A 13,839-nucleotide genomic window follows, 5' to 3' on the forward strand; every position below is an offset into this window, starting at 1 on the left:
TCCCACATCGTGGAGTTTCCACTTTTTAGTTGTTTTAAGAGACTATATAAGCTTTTTAGTCCCACATCGGGGAGTTCATCTTTATAAGTTGTATTATTCCATTATATAAATAAATTCACTACTTTTATAAAATCTATGGGAAAGTGGTTTCTCTATATTTTAGAGGGACCCCGAAGGGAAGATATTTTGTATTGTTTTCTTATGCATTCGCGATTTTCCTTAAGGGTCTTTTCGGAGTTGCCAAGCTCAAGTTGAGCATCTACTACATATGCTAGTAGTAGGTGTAGGAGGGTGTTTTATCCCGGAGATATCCATCCTGTGAGGGTTATAACATCACTCTTGAGTGTAGCCGGGAGCTAATGTCTTCAGGGCAACGTGTTGAACACGTGACTCACTCTGTTTTTCCAAAGTTTTGCCTTGTTGTTGTTGTTGTTGCGGAGATCTGGGGAGCTTGTCCGTTTCATCAAAACGATCACTTCCATTATAAAGGATCTAAGTATCAATAATTTTTGCTTATTTGATTTTTTCCTTGTTTTTGATTATTGCACCCAACAATCTTAAGACATTATAATTTGCAATAATCATGGATGTAATTGTGAAGTGAAAAACAAAAAAAACAAATTTTTGGTCAGCTATAGAGTTTCGAATTTATCTCTGAACCTAGAAAGAATTTCGATGAACCCTTTTGACATAATGTAGTAGACATCTTGATAGTTACCCACATAAAATTTCAGAATTTTTGGAGTTGTAAAAGTATTTTTGGTATTTTACAAAACAGAGAAAGGTTTCTGAAAAATTCTGACGAGCAGAAATTTGTTGTTAACTAAAGTAGTTTTTATGGGGTAACCATAAGTTTTCTGATATGGTGATTCAAACGAAGTTTGTAGATCTATATGTTATCATCAAAACTCATATTTTATTTTCCGATTCGGAACTAAAGTTTGTGAGATGTGGTGTATTAGGTGATTGAGAAATTACCGTGTTCGTGGTAAAAGTATAAACGAAGATTATGACATGAAATTGGAAAGGGACATGGATACCAGGAGCATGTGGATGAACACAAGTCTTCCAAAGATGAAAAAGGAGAGAACATCAAACAACTCTAAGCGTAGTCTTCAGAAGAAAGGTATGTTTCGTAAAACTGAATGCAACATTACTTTAGTTAAGGGTGATTGTTATGTTTGTAAAATTCCTGGCCACACTGCAACAAATTGTAGAAAACACAAAAACCTTAATAAGTAGAAAGTTAATGCTAATTTAGTTGAAACAAACTAGAACGAGTTCAGTGGCATGATGTCGGGAGTTATTTTAATAACCAACGTGAGAGACCAGTAGGTGGGCCCTGGAGCCACCAAGAATGTTTGTTGAAACAGAGACATGTTCACCTCCTATCATAGAATTGAATGAAGGGAAATAGTATATCCAGTAAAGAAGCTCTATCCTTCAATACGCCTCAACTGCAACAACTGATGTTGTAGTAGCAGAATGAGAAGGTAATAAAATATATTATAAATATAATACGAGAGGAAATAAAATATATTATAAATATAAATAAGAGGAGAAGCAATTCATCATTTAAATGACTATCTAAAAAAGAGAAAATACTAATGCCAAGTTCAAAATGACCACCTAACTGATAATTCATAATTGGATAGCAAACAAAAACATCAAGTATAAGAAATAATAGAGATGTACCTTGATGATATAGTATAAAGAGCCAGCAAGCAAGACCATGTTCGATTACATGCACTTACGAAAAATATTTGGATCACCTTCATTTTTGATTTTAACATCTCCTCCAACTATAAGATTTTTATTGATTTATGTTAGCATCATTCAGTACAGTTGGGTGATTCGATGCCTTTAAAAGTTACTCCCATCCCCGCAGCCTCTTTTTCAATCCCTTTCATGATCATCAAATTTCCAGTACCTTGTGTTGCCTTGTCTGTGTTCAAATGACAAAAAAACCACCAATTAGTTCAGGGGATAAAAAAAAATCTCTTTGTGGTTAGACAACAATGTGATGCATATAAACACTCAAGAAGCATGACAAATTTTTTTTTAATGTTTTAGTTTAATCGACCAAATTAATATGTAGATATTGCAATATGAATCTTGAAGCATTGGTTTGTTTCTGCATCACATATTGGATAATCCTGGAGACTTTCAAACCAATGACAAAAAAAAAACACCGATTAGCTAGTTCAGTTGCTCAAAAAACATCAATTAAATAGACTACAACATGATGCATATAAAAACTTAAGAAGGACAAAAAAAAAAATGTTGTCAACTCTCTCATATTACCGACTACAAACATACTTGTGGTTGATTAGGGTCATGCCCTATGAGATTTGGGTTACAATTTTCTCTATGGACAGTAAAAAGGCGTGCCCTACATGAAATATTTTATACAGCCTACAGGTACATGTTAGAGCATAATAACTTTCCTAATTACAGCCTACAAACATACATTTTGGCAACTAAAAATGATGATTGGGGATTTACAGGCGCTAAACTGAGAAAATCTAAGTTTAGATAACATAAACTATATTCCATAGCACATATGGGGATACAAAATGCAAGCAGTTGCATGTAATAAATTACAAAATTCATTATATACTGGGGAAATAAAGATCGTGGGCATTAATTGATAAGTATATATACCAGAACGTTTGATTATAAAGCTAATGATACAAAGCTTTGCATCCATCTCAGGTAAATGAGCATCAACATGCTATCGTTGAACCCACAATGAACTACTGAAGCTGAATGATCACAACATGAAAGTACAAAGAAATTTTTAGCAGAAACCACAAATGAGTAATTCAAAGAAGTGTAGAGCAGAAGTAACAACAATTCATGAGAAGCAATGAGCTGCGGCTACTTTCCTGTAAGACAATTATGTATTGCAGCATGAACTATCAACTACACCTATTGAAAGTTGTGTGATAACAATACCAAAACTCTTCCAAGTGTAAATGCACTAAATCCTTAGGAAATCGTCTATTTTTTGTCGTTGACAATCAGTGCACAAATTCATAAGTAAAACACAAATAAACAATTAAGTAAAACACACGTCTGTATCTTTAGTATCCATAAATTAGCTAAGCTGAAACGTTTTTGAATAATCCAAATTCAAAAACACAAAGTCGATGACAATTAGCCAAGATTAAAAAACTCAAAATTAGTCAAAAAATTATTAAACCCTGATAGCAACAAATCAACAATCACAGGCCATTTAAATGTGGCAAAACCAATTAAATCAAAGATGGGAAGTTCAGTGTTGATTTAAATGATTCACCTGAGATGGATGCTGGTTCTTTTCTCCATGTCCGTTACGAACCAAAATATGCAACAATACATCACAATCCGGACAAACCACTCGATCATTGTGTGCTGGGAAAATCAAACTATCACCGAAATCTGCAACAATACATCACAACAGTCAAAACCTACATTAGAACAATAATAATCTTATTAAACTCAAAGCAAATCAAACTATCACCGAAAGAATTGAATAAAAAAATAACCGGCCATTACTTAGTAGTTCCGCTTGAAACTAGGCAAGATGATCACCTCGCCTAGGGTTTATGTGGTGGAACATTTGAAACGGATTTAAAGTTACTATTGGGTCTTTAGAGAAGATCGTTTTTGTATTTGTAACCGAAGAGGAGGTCAATGTATAATTCGTAACTGAAGAGGATAATAGGAGGGTGAGAATATTATTGGAAACAACTCAATTATTAGCGCGGGTTGATGAGGATAATAGGAAGGGGAGAATATTATTGGAAACAACTCAATTATTAGCGCAGGTTGATGGCCTAAATTGCTGCTGATATTAATGGGATTGATAGCGGACATAGAGATAATAATGGATGCGTGAATCTGGACAGTTGGATGGGGGAGTTAAACATGGGGTGATTCTCAGCCGCGATTTGTCTCTCAATTTTTTGAATTTTGAGAGCAAATGGTGGTCGTGGATCGCACTAAAAAATAAATCCACAACCATCAGATTTATTGATGGCCAAAATCAAAAAGAAATGAAGGACCGTGGTTCTCACGCGCCGCCTTTGAGTTGTACTACTGCAAAGGCCTGGTGCACCCCTACCAAATCTAATACTAATTTTGTGTATACTTTAACTGATGTGGGTACACTTCATTCTTTATCATTTCGTGAAGGCTGCAAATTTCTCTTTCATATGTTTGTAAGAGCAACTGCAGTGGACGACTAAACCCAAATTTGGTGTCGAGTGGGCTGGCGTAGTGGGACGGACCATCGATCAAAATTTGATCAAAGAGTAAAACTCGGACCAAATTTGGTCAGCGATTAAGACCAAATCCAAATATAGTCGGGCGTTTATATAATGTCCGCCTACCCGACGGGCGTTGGTATAATGTCCGCCTGTAGCCGCGCGTTCGTAAAGTTAACGCCTGATGCAGGGCGTTGGTATAATGTCCGCCTGGATGGAGCGTTGGTATAATGTCCGCCTGAATGGGGCGTTGGTATAATCAACGCCTGGCATGGGACTTTGGTATAATGTCCGCCTGGATGGGGCGTTGGTATAATCAACGCCGGACACCAAATTTGAATGGGGCGTTGATATAGTCATGCACCCAAATTTGCAAAGTTTTGAAAACTTTGCTTGGGGCGTTGTCTTTATCAACGCCCCATTTTTTTTTTTTTTTTTTAATTTTTGAACCCGGGCGAACGTATAATCTCCGTCTCACACACCAGGCGTTGCTATAGTTCACGCCCCATACAGGCGTTGTCTTTATCAACGCCCCATACCAGGCGTTATCTTTATCAACGCCCCATGCTAGGCGTAATCTTTATCTACGCTGGACGATGAAGCGGACTTTATATCAACGCGCGACCAAATTTACTCGTCACCCGCTACGCCACAGGACGGACTAAACCCAAATTTGATCTTTTTTTTTAGTCTTTGGTCTTTAGTTATGCTCGCACCACTGTGGACGCTCTAAGCTACTAGATTTGTTCATAGACTTGAAACCTTTCTTCTGACTGGTGAATACTGTCTCCACAAACAATGCAGGCACACACATAAAAAAACAACAACAACATCCATCAAAGGTAAGAAGCAGAGTGTTACAAATTCCCAATATTCATTTTGATTGTTGGACAGAGCAACAGGCAAGAAAACTACATAAAAAATTAGTTCCGACTAGAGAGTGGTGACCAGGTTGCAAAAAATTCAAAAAAATTGCACCAGCCGGGAATCGAACCGGGTATGTACCGTGGCAGGGTACAATTCTACCACTAGACCACTGGTGCTGAATGTGCTAACTTTCCAATATTTAGAATTTCGTTGACTGACTGACAGACTGACAGAAACCAATTACCGGCTTACATTAAACCTTCATGATACAAAGAAAGGTACTTGATTTGCTAGAACTTCGACTCTATGGGGAGGAAAAGACAAACAATGGGGAAACATAGTGAATTTGATCATATGAAATGGTGGCGGAATCAAAGTCTTGCGATATTCATCTCGGGTCTTTTTTTGAGGTTCTAGATATAGCTATACCTCATGAATTGAAATATTCCGTTTCTGAATCATTAGGAAGGTAACCTTTCTTCACCGTCACCTTAGAAGCAGAATGAGTACAGTCCAGAAGCTTTGAAGCGCACTATTCCTCCTTCAGTTAGCAAGTCCAGAAAATGGCTTGTACCATGCGCATACGCCTTATGTTTTTAAGGTTTGCATAGGCGGTGCACAAAAAGCGATCTTCCACCTTAGAATACCATGTTCTGCTGATTATAAGGGGGTACGCTTGTTTTTGGAGACCTAAGGAACCCAACAATTTTCAAACCAAACTTTCATTTTCAAGGCATGGCTTTAAAATTCATAATCAAAGTTTTTTTTTTTTTGCAATATACCTCTGCAATGGTCATGGAATGGACTATGTCACTCAGAACAAATAAATAACCCAAAGATGATGAAGAGAGCACAAGGAGAAGTGTAAGGAGAGTGGTTGGAAACATCCCAGAAAGAAACATGAACCGGTAACTTTAAATCTCAGTCGAAATGAAAATGATCAGTCCCAGAGCTGGAAGCACAACTCTAGTCAAAATGTATATTTTTACCTCCTCCAACTCCGCAATTTCCAGTGAATTCAACTATCTGTAACTTGTATACTTAGAACCAACTGATTTTCAGCTGAGAATCTATTGAAAAACCCTTCCCCACAAATTCAATCACCAATTTAAATTCGAACATCCTCATAAACCATACACCATGACAAACACAACTAGAGCCCTGACTAAGGCTCTGACAATCATGTGTCGTTCTCAGAGACAAGCAAGCAAATAAAACATGGCAAAGGCAAACAGCCAAGTTGTCGACTAAAACAAACAATTAAAGGATACTAATTCAAAACAGGCTGTATCATTTAATCATCATCTCAAAAAAATACTATGAGGACTGGAAAAGAATGGTATACCTATCAATAGAGACCCACCATCACAACCACCAAAGATATCTTCAAGCTCCTCCTTTCAGACTTTGTCTATCTTTATACTGATGAGAGAAGAAGAACCAATATTTCATTTCCCCTGGAAGAAAAGTAAAAATGAAAAAGAAAAAAGCTCATATTACAACTAGTCTAGACGCGATGCGCCACCCATTCCATTCCAACTATATTAAACTTTTCATTTAATAGTTCTTCAATCATAAATACCCATTTACCAGCCGGAATGGAAGCGAACCCTCTGCAGGGTACTATTCTAGCACTAGACCACTGCTGCTGATTGGACAGACAAAAGCCATAAAAGTTTCTAGGTTAGTGACCTCGGTTGCACACTGAGGGGTGCTCGTCTAAGATCTACCCAGTGGGGAAGAGTTGGACCACATTGCAAAATTATAAAAAGAATCCACCGGAACCGGGCAAGGTGCTATTCTACCACTAGACGACTGGTGCTGATTGGACAGACAAAAGCCTTAAAATTTCCAAGGTTAGTGATCTCCGTTGCACACCGAGGTTGCACGTCTAAGATCTATCCAGTGGGGAAGAGTCTACATCATTTTTTCTTCTTAGGGTAGGTGCACGTTCCCGCAACCTTGCCCAGTTCTTTCAACTAAACTTGTCTCTTATCGATCGAATGTATCAGTTAGCTATGGTTGAGCTGGTGGTATAACAGCTGCAGTATAAGATCCAACTGCTCCATCTGGAACTGTATGTGCAGTTCAATTGACAGATTTATACTGAACCTTCAGTCCACAGGAGTGAATCTTGCGTCTTGGCTTTCTCTTCAGCTAAACTTTGCTTTTTTGGCTACGGAATTGAGTCATGATACTTGCACAAGAAACATCATTTCGTTAATATGCGGCTTTCTTATTCTATTCATCACACTGAATAGAATAAGAACGATACACACTACATAACAAGCCAAACATATCTGTATAAACCCAATCTCAATCGCTTACTCTCTTAGTGCCTACTGTATTTCAAAGCAACAGCAGATGAGTGCTCATAGCGTGTTCAACTTGCAAATGGTGAAGGACGTCATGTTTTATAGTAGATGTGCCTAAGGTATTCATATCAGTATTACTTCTCCATGTGAATGAAAAACCATATGTTGATCTTATTAGTGATGGCCTCTCAAACTCAACTCCATTTTTGGACAATAACTGGATTACTAGATTATTTAGTGATTAAAAATGTTTCCCATAGTACTAATAATCCTCCATTCGCTACTGGGTCCTCTTCCCACTTTAGGACACTCTGAAGTGTCTAAAATATTTTTACATCCCCATAAAGAACGGAACCTATGAACCTCTCTCCATTTCTTTGGTTGTCATTTCATTCGTGAAGGTTCCAATTGTTGGGTGCAATAATCAAAAACAAAGAAAAATCAAATAAGCAAAAGTTATTGATACTTAGCTCCTTTATAATGGAAGTGATTGCTTTGACGAAACGAACAAGCTCCCCGTATCTCCGCAACAGCAACAAGGCAAAACTTTGGAAAATAGAGTGAGTCACGTGTTCAACACGCTGTCCTTAAGGAAAATCGCGAATGCTTAAAAACCGCTATAAAATATTTTCCCTTAGGGGTCCCTCTAAAATATAGAGCAACCCCTTTCCCATAGATTTTACAAAAGTAGTGAATTTCTTTATATAATTGACAAATACAACTTAAGAAGAAAAACTCCCCGATGTGGGACTAAAAGCTTTATATAGTTTCTTAAAACTACTAAAAATTGGAAACTCCACGATGTGGGACTAAAAAGTTTCATTCACAAAATAAAACAATAAATTATAATTTTTTATTAAAACTTTAAAAAATTATTTTTTTATTAATCGTTTTCCAACAATCCCCCACATGAATGAAAACTCAATAAAACATGAAAACACAGATAGATCTTGGTAAATAAACATCCCAACCTCACGATCCAAACAGACTGATCGTGCAAGTGTTGAAATCATACTAGTCATTTCTACGTCCTCTCCCTCACACAAAAATGTGTTGACCCCAGGGTCATACTATGGATTGCATAAATCATAATAGTATTGAGAGCTTTCATCTTTAATTCTCACATGGTGAGACTATAGGTATCTTTCACCAAAGTGAAAAAGCATGAACTAGTGAACCCTTAGTGACCTTTAGGTCCTAAGTTCCAGTAATACCAAAACCATCAAAACGAAAATCACATAAAAAACGCAGGAAATACCATTTTAGGCAGAGGTGTCCATGAGGTCTTGAACCTTTGCTTAGTGAGATATTACCAGAATTACTTGCTAGAGACAGTGAACTATGTCTTGAACTGCTAGCATTTGATGTAATTCGTGATAACAACCACGGGTGATATCTCCAAGATTGCTGCCAAGCTCGTGTCGTTTTGTCCGTTTTGGCCCTGGACGTATCCTGTTTCTCAGAATGCTCTAGAGAATCAGCTCATATTCTCACAGGAAGCGACCCACTTCCTCATTCAGATAGGTGAGTTTCCATAAAGAGTGTTACTGCTACACCCCACTTCAATCTTAAATTGAAACTATAGAACTCATTAAGACTTATTAAAAAGTCATCCTCCACATGCAGTCACACTATCACGTCTACACCATAGGGAAGGGACAGAGAATGAAAATCTCTGATAGTGTTTACCTTTACCCACCACAAATTAGTTGTCTCATTCGAAACCTTGATCATGGGATCTCCAGTCAGCAAGGTTGAGTATCCTTCATGGCAAGTTTAATATATGAGCTTAAGCCCCAACCCCCTCGATGCATTTTTAACTATCTCTTTGTACAAACCTTTCGTCAAAGATTGCGCGATATTCTCCTTGGACTTTATCCAATCAATGGAAATAACGCCGATTGAGATTAGTTATTTCTTAGCTTTAACTATTATAGCTTGGCTAACACAATGTATAGATATAGCTGGCACAGGCCTATGCCAAAGAGGAATGTCTTCTAAAAATCATCTTAGGCACTCGGCCCCCTCTCATGCTTTATCTAACGCAATACTCTCAGATTCCATAATGAATTGAGCGATATGTTTGTTTGGAAATCTTCCAACAACAAACCCACATGTTAGAGTGAAACCATATCCACTCGTAGACTTAGACTCCTCTGAGTCAACTATCCAGTTTGCATCATAAAGTCCCAAGGACAACAAGATACCTTTCATAAATCAAAAGAGTATTTTAGGTACCATAATACTCTACTCAGTGCATCTGAATTCTCTTGCTCTGGACTACAATTATATCCACTTAACTTACTCATAATATAGGCAATGTCTGGACTCTTACAGTTCATTAAATTCATCAGACATCCTATAACTTTTGAGTATTCAAGTTAAGATACTCCACTACCCTTATTTTTCTTGAGACTACAAGAATAATCGTACGAAGTACAAGCAGGTTTACAATCAGACTGATTGTATCTCTTAAGCACAACTCAACATAATGAGAACGACTAAGACTTATAAATGTTTGATTATCTTCTAATCCTCATCCCTAAGATTACATCAAAAGGGCCCAAGTCTTTCAAGTCAATGTTCTCATTCAGTGCATGTTTTTAGTGGAATTGATCACATCTATGTTTGTATCAAGCATATCATCAACATACAAGCATACAATTACACAGACATCCTTAACAAGTTACTTGTAACATACTTGTCAGATTCATTAATTTAAATCCACTATCCATTATCACATGATTAAATTTTCCATGTCACTGTTTACGTGCTTATTTGAAAACCATACAAAGATTTTTCAAATTACAAACTTTGTATTCACAACCTTTCACTACAAAGTCTTCAGGTTGATCTATGTAAATTTCTTTACCTAATTCACGGTTTTAGAAAAAGCTGTCTTAACATCCATCTGATGTATCTCTACGTTCTTTATGGCAGCAATAACAATTAGTATCTCAACGGAAGTAATTTCCGTCACAATTGAATTAGAATCAAGGAAATCTACACCTTCTTTTAGTTTATAGCCTTTAGCTACCAACTTAGCTTAATATTTTTCCACAGTTTCATCTACCTATCGTTTCCTCTTAAAGACTCATTTACATCCCATGGTCTTACAACCTGGAGGTAAACTAGCAAGCTCCCAAGTCTGGTTCCAACGGACTGAGTCCATTTCACTAAATGAAGCTTCTTACCAGAATGGGGTTTCAGTAGATTCAAGGCTTCTTTACAAGTCTGTGGCTCGGACTAAGCTAGGCATGTTATGAAGTCGGTTTCATAAGAAGTCTCAAGTCTAATTATTTTACTTCTTAGGCTCAACATCAACTTCATCTTCCTTTAAAATAAGTTCTGACTATTTGAAATAAATCTAAGGGGATCAACAACACATCTCTAATGAGGTACAGGTTTAGAATAAACATGTTCAAAGAACTCAGCATCCCTAGATTCCGTAATAATATTCACACCAATGTCAGAAAAAATCAGAACACACAACCAAAAATCTATTTGTAGAAGTATACTCAATATACCCTATACGAAAACACAATCAACATTTTTGGTTTCAATCTAGTTCTTTTAGGAAGAGGAATTACAATCTTAGTCAAACGCCCCCACACTTTGACACATTCATAAGAAGGTCATCTACCGTTCCATAAACCATATGGAGTTTCATCTGATTCTTAAAAGGGTACTTTATTCAGGATATACTAGTTAAGAGGACTGCCTCCCCCCACAAGGCCGCAGGTAATCCTGAACTAATCAACATGGAAATTATCATCTCCTTAAGGATACGGTTGTTATGTTCAAGGCTTCTAATTGGTTTCCAACTTCAAGTTTATACATCTTAAGGCTTCTAAGGCGTCATCCTTATCCTAAGCAAGTATACAAGATAGTACCTCGTACAATCATCTACGGAAGTTATAACCATCTTTTACCACAGTGATTTTGGGTTGAACTCATGTCAACTAGGCCTCACTGAATTAATTTTAAAGGCTTATAATTACTCTGAACATTTGTGCTAAAAGATTTTATAGCATATTTTGATTCTTCACAGATTTCACTTTTGTGTTCAAAATCCAAACTAAATTTGGGTACGAAGCCTATGCTAGCCAGTTAAGCATTGACTTATAAGTTTACGGTTCCAAGTCTACCACGTAAAACAATCAATCACACAAAGATATCACAAGAATCAATTACGTTCACATCATCAGTTTTTCCGTTAAGCTTATATAGACACAAAGTCCTATAACTCTTGCTTAAAAATCACTGCCTAGTTACAACAAGTTTTCCAGATTCAATTAAGATCTTAAATATTTTTCCATCTACAACAGAACAAGATACAAGATTTTCGCATATGCTCGGAACATGAAAACTTCATTCAATGTGAGAATATTACAGATATGAGCTTCTGCTCGACCTTTTCCTTTTATGCAACCTCTATTGCATATGAGTTACTCAATAAGAGTTTCTCGACATCCCCTATTCTATGATAGGAGGTGAACAGGTCTCTGTTTCAACAAACATTCTTGGTGGCTCCAGAGTCCACCTACCGGTCTCTCACATTGGTTATTAAAATAACTTCCGACATCACGCCACCAAACTCGTTCTAGTTTGTTTCAACTAAATTAGCATTAACTTTCTACTTATTAAGGTTTTTATGTTGTCTACAATTTACTGCCGCGTGGCCAGGAATTTTACAAACATAACACTCACCCTTAACTAAAGTAATTCTGGATTCAGGTTTACGAAATATACCTTTATCATGAAGACCATGCTTATAGTTGCGTTCGATGTTCTCACCTTTGCCATCTTTGGAAGATTTGTTTCCAACCACATGCGGCTATTAGCCAGGTCCCTCGGAGATGACACCTTTATTAACAAACCACAATTCCAAATCAGAAAGTAAAATATGAGTTTTGAAGATAACATCTATATATACAAACTTCGTTTGAATCAGCGTTTCAAAAAACTCATGGTTACCCCCACAAAAATTAATTTAGTTAACAACAATTTTCTGCTCGTCAGAATTTTTCAGAAACGTTTTTCTGTTTTGTAAAATATCAAACAAATACTTGTACAACTCCAAAAATTCTGAAACTTTACGCGGGTAACTAACATGATGTCTACTACGTTGTGTAAAAAGGGTTCATCGAAATTCCTTCTATATTAAAAGATAAAATTGAAACTCTACAGCTGACCAGAAATTCGTTTTTGTTTTTCACTCCACAATTAACATCCATGATTCACAAACCAATCAATCGTGTTCGATTATTACAGGCGATAATGTCTTAAGATTGTTGGGTGCAATAATCAAAAACAAAGAAAAATCAAATAAGCAAAAGTTATTGATACTTAGCTCCTTTATAATGGAAGTGATTGCTTTGACGAAACGAACAAGCTCCCCGTATCTCCGCAACAACAACAAGGCAAAACTTTGGAAAATAGAGTGAGTCACGTGTTCAACACGCTGTCCTTAAGACATTAGAGCCCGGCTACACTCAAGAGTGATGCTATTAGGGCTGAACATGGTGTCGGTTAACCGTTGGAAACCGACCGAACCAGACCAATAAGAAAGAAACCGAACCAAACCATTTAGATTTGGATTGGTTTGGTAAAAAAAGTTGAAAAACCGACATTATTGGTTTGGTTTGGTTTGACCTGAAAACCGAACCAAAAACCATTGGGGAACCGATTAATTTTTAAACTTAGTTTCTACCGTCGGTTTAAAAGTATTAGATTCTACCCATTGATTTAGAGGATAAATAGAAACCCTAAATCTAATATTTCATTATGATACTCTCCCTCTTTCTCTCAGCCGCCTCCCTTCTCCACCCCCAACTACAGCTGCTGCTACTCGACTTTTTTCTTCCCGTCTTCCTTCTTTTTTATTTGTCAATAACTAAATTAAGATATATTATATATCTTCTTTTGATCTCTAGAATTAGAGTATGCTTTAACTATTCTTGATTATTTTTTTTTTGTCTGTATATTTGTGTAAACCAATACTATCGGCAACTACGATTTTTTTATCTGTAAATTTGTGTATTTTTTTTTATTTGACATAATTATTGGTTAACCAAAAACCACTGGAAAAAACCGAAACCAACTGGAACCATTTGGAAACTGAACCAATGGTTAATGGATTGGTTTGGTTTAGATTTTTAGAAACCAATAGTATTGGTTTCGGTTTTGGTTTGGCTATAAACCGAACCAAAACCGACCATGAACAGCCCTAGATGCTATAGCCCTCACAGGACGGATATCTCCAGGATAAAACACCCTAATACACCTACTACTAGCATATGTAGTAGATGCTCAACTTGAGCTTGGCAACTCCGAAAAAACCGTTAAGGAAAATCGCGAATGCTTAAAAACCGCTATAAAATATTTTCCCTTAGGGGTCCCTCTAA

The 13,839-nt window shown here is 36.7% G+C and overlaps 1 long non-coding RNA gene across 1 annotated transcript; it reads right to left on the reverse strand.

The window, feature by feature from the left end:
- Positions 1-1,048: 1,048 nt before the first annotated feature.
- LOC113285544 lies at positions 1,049-3,719 on the reverse strand. Its single transcript, XR_003328722.1, has 4 exons — positions 3,541-3,719; positions 3,302-3,423; positions 1,696-1,945; positions 1,049-1,466 (listed from the first exon to the last, which is right to left on the reverse strand). It is a non-coding gene; the product is annotated as an uncharacterized LOC113285544 (long non-coding RNA).
- Between the last annotated feature and the right edge of the window lie 10,120 nt (positions 3,720-13,839).

Source organism: Papaver somniferum, chromosome 6, assembly GCF_003573695.1.
Source record: "Papaver somniferum cultivar HN1 chromosome 6, ASM357369v1, whole genome shotgun sequence".
Lineage (NCBI taxonomy): Eukaryota > Viridiplantae > Streptophyta > Magnoliopsida > Ranunculales > Papaveraceae > Papaver > Papaver somniferum.